An 11,980-nucleotide genomic window follows, 5' to 3' on the forward strand; every position below is an offset into this window, starting at 1 on the left:
ACATCATCAATCTGAACTTTGTTACGGATATAGGCCGTAATGTCCAGGGATGAAAGGTCAGGATTTAGCCGAGAAACAAAAATTTGTTTCCGCTGCGGTACACAGGTGACTGTTTTAGGTACCACACATGTGACAGGTTTTGGTACTACGGCATTAACGGCTGCACTACCAGTTTCATTCGGTACTCCGGACGTTAAGTCAACATGCGGCGTTGGAATTATTAAAGTATTGTTTATAGCAGATTTTTCGGGCGTCTCATGCGGCAAAATCTCGCGTCCTTTGCATTCGGAAACCGAATATTTTTTAGCTTTCGATCTCAGTACCATTTGTGCGGCGGCTGAGATCGACTGCTGTGCTGCAGACCCCGGATCGCCAGAGAGAGTTACACTAGCGGCTACCGTGGGTTGTCTATCGACCGCGATCTTTTTACGCTTAGGAGAATCGGGCTCAGATAGCATACGGCTAGTGAGCTGCGACTCAAGCGCCACAAGCAGATCCGTATTTTTACGGCTGTTCCGGATTAATTCCGTAACAGTGCTTTTTGTAAGCCGCCTTATAGAGAGTGCCTGGGTTTCATAAGCAATGCATTCATCACAATAGTAGCGCAAGCCACTTCTCATGTCGATTGCATCGCGTACCAGGCCCGAATAGCCAAGGCATTTTGCATGAAAAATATTCTCACACGAATGGCACGGAATGCTCTGTTGTCCAGCCGAAATTAACGACTTGCATTTCTTTAAATTGCAGACAGCCATTATCGCGATATTCCGAACCACAGTGCCAAGATAATAAAGCTACGCAAGTAAAAGAGAGAGTTAGAGAGCGGGAGAGAATGAGCGGGAGTAAGTAAGCTGGGGGAGCGTAAGTTTTAGATGTTCCAAAAACAAAGTTATAAGCGGGAGTGCGGGAGAGCGGGTAACTACCGTTTAGACACTTACCGCTCCAAACAGCGTTTGGAAGAAAAGAAGAAGGCAATTAGAAAAAAACAATAACAACAAACACTGCACAGAGATTAGACGTGCAAACTAATTTTGTTAATTTAAACACAAAACAATCACTATGCACTCGCGAAGCGAACGGATGTTGTTAGGGACATAAAAAGTTATATAGACGTATGAAAATATGAATTAAACCCCGATGGTTTATGGACAAAAAGAACAAAAATTCGGAGCGCAAGACAAAAACACGACCGTTCGCTGAAACCGTTTGCTGCAATTCACCTCCTAAGGAGGAAACTGTGGACACGAAGCAGCAAAGAATTTTCAATGTGGTTGGAGCAAGGACTGATATAGACTGGAAAATGCGAAAATATTTACCAACATGGGCATCGCATATGACTTCTTCCACGATCCAGTCAAAGAAAGCAGCAGAAGTATACGGCGTTCATAACTAAGGAGGTTTCACTGAACTTAACCGAACGAATTATGGTAGTTGGTGTGGGGCTTGCTTTTTATACCCGTTACTCGTAGAGTAAAAGGGTATACTAGATTCGTCGGAAAGTATGTAACAGGCAGAAGGAAGCGTTTCCGACCCCATAAAGTACATATATTCTTGATCAGGATCACTAGCCGAGTCGATCTAGCCATGTCAGTCTGTCCGGATGAACGCTGAAATCTGGCAAACTATAAGAGCTAGGCAATTGAGATTTGCCGTGCAGATTCCTGAACTTCTTACGCAGCGCAAGTCTTTTCAGCAGAATGCCACGCCCACTATATCGCCCACAAACCGCCCAAAACTGTGGTTCCTACCGTTTTGATGCCAGAATACAAATTTTAACTGAAATGTATTGTTCTCATAAATACCTATCCATTGACCTAAAAAGTTTGCCATGCCCACTTTGACGCTCATAAACTTCGAAAATACGTAAATATGAACGTCGCTATCTCGGAAACTATCAAAGATATAGAATTGGGATCTCAAATTTAGATTCCGTAGCTTTGTACGCAGCGCAAGTTTGTTACGCGAGTATGCCATGCCCACTCTAACGCCCACAAACCGCCCAAGCCTGTGGCGCCCACAATTTTCATGCTAGATAATCGAGTGACTTAAAAAAAAATTTTCCACGCCCACTGTAACGCCCATAACGCTTAAATCTGTCTACCGCCGGTAGGTGGCGGTCTCGCATTGCTGCTTGCATATCTCCATTTCCCTTTGGTCCCTTTAGCTGAGTAACGAGTATCTGATAGTCGAGGTACTCGACTATAGCGTTCTTCCTTGTTTAAGTTTTGAAAATGATAACAATAGATCAACCGTCTGGACTGAGTGTCGTTTGAAGACCGATCTTTTATATTAGTTTTAAGTACATAAGAAGGCTTGCTTTAGTGTGGTGTGCATATGCTGTGTTTGCGAAATCCCAAAGGTTTGCACTTTCGGCCGGGTGCATGGGCCCCAGTTGTTTACATGATTCGGCATCCAGATTCCGCTATGTCGGCGGTTTGGAATCCTGGTTCAACGGCATCGCCGTTAGTGGGACGTTGCCCGAGGGGGCTTGGGTTTAGGTGATGTCATGTGCAAGACATCGGCGGTAGCTCCTCCCCCCTAGCTTATAGCTTTTCTTAGTGTATAGGGGGTAAATGCTTTTTATATGGATACCCTTCAGTTATTTTTTTCTGCCTAAAACGCTGTACCGCTGTTGACGTCAGCAGAGAAGTCGGCGCATCGTAGAAGACTGCCTACGAAAACTGTCGTGCAACAAAGAGAGGAAGATATTCGGAGGTACCCTCTCTTTCTTTGTCTTATAATCTACCTGCACTCGGCGCTCTCAGGGACAAATTTCGGCCGGTCCGTTATTTTTTTTTGCGTCTCTCCGTTATGTTCTGCTAGCGACTTACATTTCGACGGAAAAAGTTTCGAGCAGCAGCGACATGTGAATGCCCTAATATTTTAGGATCATAATTGTACATCCAAAAAAAAACAACTAATATTGTATTATAAAAGAAAATTATTTGATTAAAGTAAAATTAAGAAAATTGAATTTAATTATAATGTTATGTTTAAATATTATACATTATTATTACAAAATAATTTTTTATTTAAGTTATACAAATTTAGTCCGTTGAAATTGATTTAAATATTTAAAACATCTGTCGGATATTTTTCGCTTTAGAAAGGGTATAGGTGCAGTGGCACGCGCCAATAGCGAAGAGACAACTAAAGAAATCATGTAAAGGGGTGAGAGGAAGACTTGGTGCATTCTGTTTGAGTGATTGAAAGGGAAGCATCCATTTAAATTATGCGCAGCAGAGTTACTTTAATCGCTTAAGCTAATATAATAATGTCAGGTAAGTGTTACATTAAGTTTACAATGTTGTGCATCGATCTTAGTTTAAAGTAAGTAAATTTTGAATGTATTCAATGGCTTCCGTTAGCCGAAAGTGGATGATGAAATGTTTTCTGCCGCAAAGGGTTATACACAGCACTAAAAGGTAAATATACAACAAAAATAAATAAAACGCATTTTTTACACATAAGTTAAAAGAATGATTATTAATTTTATATAAAAAAAATCAAACTTCACTTTATTGAGATGGATTTAGAACTGATTTTACTTAAGCTAAACAATTATTCATTATGACTATGCGTCGATCCATCGCTGCCTCCGTCTGTGTCGCTGCTGCTGTTTCTGCCAGCGTTCTTTATTGTCATTGGTTGCTGATCTTCATCCCTGTCGCTGTTGACCAAATTTAGTTGTCATTGGCCAATGCATTTAAGTTATTGTTATTGTTATATGCACTTGGCAGGGATCGGTCAACCTTGGAAATTGCCTATTCTGCATTCCCACGATCGCTAATTAATGCACGCTCAGTGCGCGTGGGCATATTAGTGCCCGAGTCCTGACAGGGACTTGGGCCGAGGGAGAGGCGTCCGATATTCTGGCACCATTTGCCGGCATAAGCTACGTCGTATTCGGGTCGTGGGATCTTGGTAAGCCTCTCTCCTCTCCAACATAACGAGAATAAATATTCAAAGTGGCTGGAAAATAATATTAGTTCATAAAATTCGTCAGTCGTCAGTACACACTGCCCCACAAGCTTAGCTGTAACTTGATCGATTGATATGAACTAAAAGATTAATTCTTTGTCTTAACTAGGAAAGTATTAACATTGCCCAAAAACAAATTCTTATCTTAACGGGAAAGGACAATGACCGTTGGTACGGTGGAGATAATGATTGCCTTTTCGGTTTTATTACAGTGGGCAAGTGGTGAAAAATCTAGACGGAAGGTCTCAATATATAAGTACTCTAATTCACTCACTGTTATTGGCAGTTTGGCTTTGGATAACAAGTATAGAATTCTTACGTTAAACTGTTGATCGTTGTTTATAGTCTTTGCTAAAGCTTCTGAAGTGATCATGGTGCGCGGAGATATATATATATATTTATAAGAAAGGAACCGTGTTCCGACGAACTTACCCTCCTTTTAATCCTGGGCGATGAGATCTCGACGCTCCGGATCCTGGGCTTTGGGAGATTTTAGAATTGGTTTATACATATATATAGGTGCAAGACTTGATGGCGGTTTACAAAAACAAAACACAAAAATTACGTTACACAAAAAAATAACACTATCGCTGTATAGATATGTATGTATGTATGCATCTTATGAGAGTTCCACTGCGGCACACGTCAGTTCCAATGCTCGGGCTGGGGCTGGTCGGTGCAGCTCCAATTTCTTGTTCAGCGTTTGTAATTGGGGATTCTGTTTACACTTGCATTCAGAAATGCATGTACTCGCAAATTGTTTGTGATTGTTTTTGGCGATTCACTTTTGTTTATAATATTGGAGTGCAATTTATTTATTATTATTTTATTGTTTCTATTGTCTTTTTGCTGCTTCACTTCACTGTATCTGCTCGGCTTATGCTCCAATGTAGGTCACCACTTTCTCCAGGGTGTGATGTTGGTCGCGGCGTCTCTGAACAGAGCGCTTGTACATCTTAACCCCCTTAAGGATCACTATAACCAGTAGTAGTCCAGCTATGAGCTTCAGGGTCTTGTTGACATCTTGAATATCATCCCTGTGGTCAAAGATCTCTACGTGGTTAATCACATTGGCGGTGCTGTCGGCCACTTTGGAAGTTTCGCCGCCCATCTTGGGGTCCTTAGGCCATTCACTTGGTTCACTAGTTCTTTTCGTCCTTCGGGATTTTGCAGGTTGACTTCCTCCAGATTGTGGTCGATCGCAGGACCGGTTATCGTGACTTTCTCCTGGGTGAAGTTGATCCTAGGGAAACGTCAAGACATCCTTCTGGACACCAGCCGTCTTCCAGTCGTGGTCTGTGTTGATGGGAGTTGTACTTCTAGACCACTGTCAAGGAGAGATCAGAACAATTTCTGTCTGACTTCTCTATTTGGCTGGGGTCTTTTATACCGGACTAGAGCTTTCGCTAGCCCCCCATATTGTATGAATTAACTAGGTGTTCCCACCTAGGGGTACTGTTTCTCTATTTCCCCTATTTTAGGAGTCAACGGCCGGCTGGTGCACTTTGCCACCTTACTGGAGTACGGTTACGAGCAGGTCGATCGTGGCCGTTGTTCTGGCCACGCGACACCCATGAGTTGTCGTTTTGTTTTTGCTGTTTTGCCCTTATCAATCGGAGAATTAGTCATTAGGGGCTCCTACCCTCAACTTATGGCAGTTGTTTTGCCGGGGTTAATCTTGGTATGGGGGAGGGCGTACGTAACAGGCTCGGAGTGATCGATGCGGCTACGCATGGAATGACTTCGCAAAAGAAATTTTCGTACGGCCATCTCTTTAGATCTCCTTTTTCTCCTTTATTCTTTTCTTAGGCGCCCACTTACGTGTGGCTTCGACCCAGTACTTTAACCCAGTCTCAGTTGAGCTAGTCGGGCTTATTACTTTATTATTTAATTATTGTACTTATTTATTATGTTATTATTATTATTTTTTTTGTTAAAGATATTTATTGCTGAAAACGAAAAAGCTTTCCGGCCTCGCACGGAAACATACATACATACATATTTAATAAAATATATAATAAAGCATAAATGAAAAATAATATATAAAAATATAAAAAAATATCAGAAGTGAGTAAAAGCTAAAAAGTTGAGAATAAAATTGCTGAGTGTGCCATAACCATGGTTTTTGACCAGGGCTACTCAGCTGAAAGGTGAAAAGTTTTCCCATATCCCGAAGAAAGAAAATTATCGAAAGTATAATTTTTTATAATTTATAATTAACTATAATATAATTCTTTATATAATGTTTTTTTTTTGTTCTGTTTTGTTACTTTTTTTATTTATTTTTTTTTTGTTTTTACTTATAGTTTTATTTGTTTATCTGTTGACTCTCCTGAATCCCGAATATCTGTCTTTGAATCCTAATGAGTTGCTCCTGGACTTGGAGCAACTGACTTCGGTCGTTCTTCTGGTTTCGGGTCCTTTGCCCGATCTCCTGCTTTATGGTCTCTCGTTCTTGTGGCCTTGCATGGAGTTGTATCCAGCAGAGCTGGATACTGTGGCAGAGCCCACTCATCCAATCTGTGAGGACCGTCAGATAAGAGGCTCTGCTCTCGTATTCCTTCCGAAGCCTCCTAAGCTGGTGAGCAGCTTTGATTGCTTGTTCATACGTGTTGAAGGTGTTCATAATGTCTGGTTATTTTTCTGTCCCCGGCTGTGGCTTTTATAGCGAAATCAAGGTTGTTTTGATTACGTGTGCAGTTGTCTGAGTGTACAAACTCGGGGACTCCAAATTGATGGAAAATTTTGGTCTTAAGGAATTTGATGACTTCTGCAGCTACTGCATGTCTCATCGGCTGCAGCCAGACAAACTTGGAGAAATGGTCTAGGCATACAAAAATCACCGAGTTCCCAGCTTTGGTCCTCGGGTATGGTCCCATAAAGTCGATGAACAACCTTTGGCCAGCCCGCTCCGTAACCCGCTGTTCTCCCATGGGTGGTCGGTCATTTTTGTTGGCGGTCTTGGTGATCTTACAGACCTCGCATTCCTTCACTACTTTTTGGACATCTACAGCCATGCCTGGCCAATAGTAAAACTGTCTCAATTTGGCTAGTGATTTGTGCAACCCCCCATGCCCTGCGGTTATGGCATGATGTGCTCTCCAGACTAAATCAGGACGTAGCTCGGCGGGAACCCAGAGCTTCCATGCTCGGGCTTCATCCACAGCGTCGTTTAGGCAGAATCCCATCCGTTTATATACATAGTCTTCTGATGTTTGAAGGTCTGGACTTTTACCTAAATTTTCGTGTGGTCAGTGATCACTTTGAAGGGCATCCCATCTACTTAGGCACGGAATTTGGTAATGCTGAGGATAGCGACATAACATTCCAACTCGGTAATGCTGTTATTCCGCTGTGCTTTGCTCAATTTGGCTGACATATAGGCCCTCGTCATCGGTTTGGAACAAAACTCCCCCCACTCCAGTGGTCGAGGCATCACATTGGATGGTAAATGGTTTCTTAAAATCCGGGGTGACGAGTACAGGTGATGTTGCCATGCTGGTTTTTAAAAGTTCAAACGCCTTGATTGCCTCTTCTGACAATTCAAATTTCTTAATGCGGTCTTTCTTCAAACAGTCGTGAAGCGGAGCCGCTGTCTGGACGTAGTTTTGGATGAACCTCCTGTACCAGCCTGTCATTCCCAGGAACCTCCGCATCTGTTTGGCGGAGCTAGGCTGGGGAAATTCCTGTATCGATTGTATTATCGCGTCATCCGTTCGGATGCATCCTCCCCCAACTACATATCCTAAATATCTTGCCTGGCTGTAGCAAAACTTGCTCTTGTCTACATTTATCGTTAGCTCTGCCCGCTGTAAGCAGGCACTGACCTGGCTCAACATATCCATGTGGGCTTCAAATGTAGGTGAACAGACCAGTAAGTCATCCAGATACACAAATACATTCTCGCGTAGCGCCGCTGGTATAACTTTATCCATTAGTCGGCACATTCGCTGCGCGGCATTGCACAAGCCGAACGGCATGACTGTAAACTGATACAGTGGCCTGCCGGGCACGGTAAACGCGGTTTTCTCTCTACTTTTGGTTTCGAGAGGTATTTGCCAAAAGGCGTCTTTTAAGTCAATTGCGGAAATGTAATACGTTTCCTGTAGTTGGCTTAACAGACCCTCAATATGTGGTAGTGGATACGCATCTTTGATCGTCCGGGAATTTACTTTACGCTCATCGAGGCAAAGGCGATTTTTCGGCCCTTTTTGCACCAGAGTTACTGGTGAACTCCAGCTGCTATTGCTCTCCTCGATCACGCCTAGACCTAACATGCGATCTAGTTCGGCATACACCAGCTTCTGTTTAGCTGGGGATATGGGGTAATGTCGCTGCTTGATTGGTAGGTCCTCGTTGGTTACTTCAATTACATGTTGCTCTAAGCTCGTCTTTCCTAATCCTTTTTCTAGACAAGAGGGATATGCGTCTATCACTTGCTGCAGCTTACAATGTTGTTCTGGGGTAAGCTGATGTGGGGTATAGGCGGTCTCGGGCTTGAGCGTATTGTTCATGTCTAGGTCGCCGGTCTTAAGGTCGAAATCCGGTGTTGTTTCAACGGCGGCAACCTCGCGTCTACCTTTACCGAGGAATGTGAGGCCAAACGTATCCCAGAAATTGGCACTATTAAAAACTCTAGGTCCATGGTTTCTCCTTCCCATTCCACAGGTAACGTTATGGCTCCGGTTACTTGGGTCTCACCACCGCTTGCTGTGCGTACGCATTCTTCCCTTAGCTCTCTTATCGGCCGCGTCCGGTTTTTCAAGAAAGCGTGTGCTCCCCTGCCAATACAGTTCGCACTGGCGCCTGTGTCCAGTAATGCGAGTATCTCTTCTCCATCGACCTTCGTTTTGGCAAAGAAACGGTTGTCGTTTTGCACGCTCACCACTGTGTCCACCACCTTTTGCTTGAGCCGGCGATAGTCTAATTTTAGTATTTTCCGTGTTGTTCGTGTCTCGCTGTGTGCATCTTCCGAGCCAGTGAAGATACGTTCACGAGCAAGTTCGTAATCCCTCTCTCGTTGTTCTAGGCTCTTATGGGGGGAGATTTGGTTGGGCTTCGGTGTTTTTACCGGAAAGGGTTGGTCCTGCATCCGTCCCGACTTTCTCGCAGAACCTGCAGGTGGCATCGTGGAGTTTGATCGGGCAGGATTCTTCCTTCGAAGGATGCTTCCTGTAGAAGTCTGCTCCTTGGCCACACTTATAACGCACCAGCGCGTGTAATGGGCCGCGGCATCCTTGTCCATCCTCGTAACGCCCTCTCGTATCTTTCCGCTGCCGGTTGAATTCTTCCACCATGACCGCGTCCGGCAAGTCTTCCAGTGTCTGGAATTCCTCTATTTCGTTGACTGCAGCTCGGCTGCGCATGTTTCTTCCAGTGTTTCTCAACCAGCGATCAACTCGGAGACCCTCTCTTTTGAGCTCCGCTAATGAGGTTATTGGGGATGTTAGCAGCAATCCCCCCATCTGGGAGTTCATGTTGTCCTTTAAGAGCTCAACGAATTCATCTTCAGCGATTTTGTGCTTGAGTTTGAAATGCAAGTTATGCATATCCGAGACATAATCACTAAAGGTTTCGTGTGGCCCTTGCTTCCTTTCCATCAGTTCCTTGACTTTCATAAGGTCACTCCCGGTAGTGGAAAAGGCCCGTCTCATTTCTTGGGTCAATGAGTAGTAGTCAAAATCGTAGTCTTCTGCCTTGTCCTCCATTAGCTGCCACTACCATTTCGTGGCTGCTCCTGCCAACAGAAGATGGAACTCACGAAAGACTTGTTGGCGGCTGAGGTCATACAATTCTTGTAATCGGTCTACGCGGAACAGGAAACTTTCAACTGTCATGCCGCGACCGCTTCCATTGTACTTTAGGTTCCATCTGTCTAATCTGACGTCTTTTGGTCTTGGTCCCTGAAATGATGAGTTCCGATCGATCTCTGGATGCAGTTGGTGACTCGTCTCCCTTTCGTTTGTTCTGGACTGCCTGTGGGACGGGGTGTCCATCTGCCTGGGTGTTCTTAACCGGTGCATCTGGCTATTGAGCATGTCCGGCGTTACCGGTTCCAGAGGCGGAGTCTCTTGGTATCTCAAGAAGCTGTCCGTTGGATTCAGAACAGTTCGGGGCTGCGAAGACAGTCCCTTCTGTTCGGGTCTCCTGGAGTCGGAGACTGCAATTCTGTTATCTGTGCTTTCAGCGCTTCTATCTGGGCACTCATTCCACGCTGCATTTCGTTGCTCTGCCTCAAGAGCTCCATCAATCTTTGTTCACGTCGCTCGGCAGCCTCTAAGTTGTCCTCCTCGTGCCTCTGAAATTGGGGAATATACTTGATCTTCTTTTCGGCGGTCCTAGGGGTGGATTCTCCCCACCGGCGGCTCCTTCCATTTCAGTATATTGGTCCAAATTGTTTTCTTCAGACAGGGTACCTACCTGTCCTGGCTGATTCTGTGCGAGCTCCCACGGCTCTCTTTCAGATGAGTTTCCTAGCCTTGGCGCGCTCGCACTCCGGGGTTGGTGGTTGTCTCCGCGCGTTGTTGCTCGGGTAACTCTTCCGGTGCTGGGTTGGAATAGGACCTTCTTCTTGGCTCCCTTCATTTATATGATTGGACCTTCTTTAAAGGCCTCCGCTTTCTTTTTATAGATTGTCACTTTGAGCGGATGAGTACCCGCACTAAAATTTGTCTTCACTTTTTTGCGTTTTGGTATAAAAGGTTCACGTGATTCTTTTCAAAACACCCGGTCAGCGACGTATACGCTAAATAAGTCGACAATAAAAATGTTTATAAACTCGGGGTGCTTCTCTCTGCTTCTCAAGTTTCTCTTCGGTCAAGAACCGTCCGATATTTAAGCCCCAAAAATAAAACAAAATAAATATCCCTAACTAGGGGTGTTAGCCGCTTTACACAACGCGGTTCCGCTAAGCTAACATGCCCTTACTTTCCCTTTTCTCTAGATAGCTAAATGATCCAAACGGAATGGCTGTGTCTAGATGAGGAATCTGTCCAAAAACCCCCTCCCGCCAGTCGTCGGAAAGCAAGTTGTTTGACCGATCATTCTCGGGCTCCACAACCGTCTCCTATTTCTCTGGACTCGAACCAAGCAAACGACCTGACCAACTAGCCTAATACGTTGTGGGGCGTCGGCCAGAAAAACTAAAAATCGTCCGACAAATGTCTACGTTGTAGGGCGTCGGCTTTGCGTTTCCTGTCAGTTCCCCCACTCCCATTCTGTCCTGGATCGACAAACGAACAGTAGACCCGCACCGCAACCGCTAAATGCGTTACCGTAATGCATGCGCTCCTGCTCTTTCTGGACTCCAACCAATTCAAACGACCTGGCAAATGCCTAGTATGTCGTGTGGCGTCGGCCAGAAAGCACCTATAAATTGTATTTACGTTAGTTTCAACAAATAGTCGTTCAGCACGTAGTTTTAAAGTATTACAAAAAGGATAACTCATAGTTCTTGGTTTAAGGAAATTCCGGTAAATTTGTCCATGAACAAAACAGGGAATTCTACGATTGTAAAAGACAAAAAAAAACATCCTAAAGTCAAGCCACTATTCTGAGACGAAGTTCTGATTGAGCGGCCGCTCAACACTGACAGCCACAGTTACTAGCTCGACAAATAAGTAAAAAGTAATTTTTTTTGATTGTTTTTTTTTGGCCGTTGATGCACTATGATCAGTACAAACAAGTAGGCATACGACACCAAGCAATGATTGTTACGCACGGAGCCCTATTCCCTATTCGTACCCAAAGGTACTCAACATGACCAAACCCAACAAATCAAGCAGTAGCCAAGTTGGGAACAGTACCAGGCGCTCAGTAGCACTCACTGCAGATGAGAATTGCTGGTCAGCATATTATATGTCTCACTGACTCACCATCTCACCGTCACAACGATACGCTGAGCCGCCAATGCAGTCAGCACATTTGAGGTGTCAGCCAAGCCAACTACGCAACTGCTACCATAATCATAATTCCCTGACCTACTTTAGAATATAGCTTA

Source organism: Drosophila subpulchrella, unplaced genomic scaffold (genome assembly GCF_014743375.2).
Source record: "Drosophila subpulchrella strain 33 F10 #4 breed RU33 unplaced genomic scaffold, RU_Dsub_v1.1 Primary Assembly Seq429, whole genome shotgun sequence".
NCBI classification, from domain to species: Eukaryota; Metazoa; Arthropoda; class Insecta; order Diptera; family Drosophilidae; genus Drosophila; species Drosophila subpulchrella.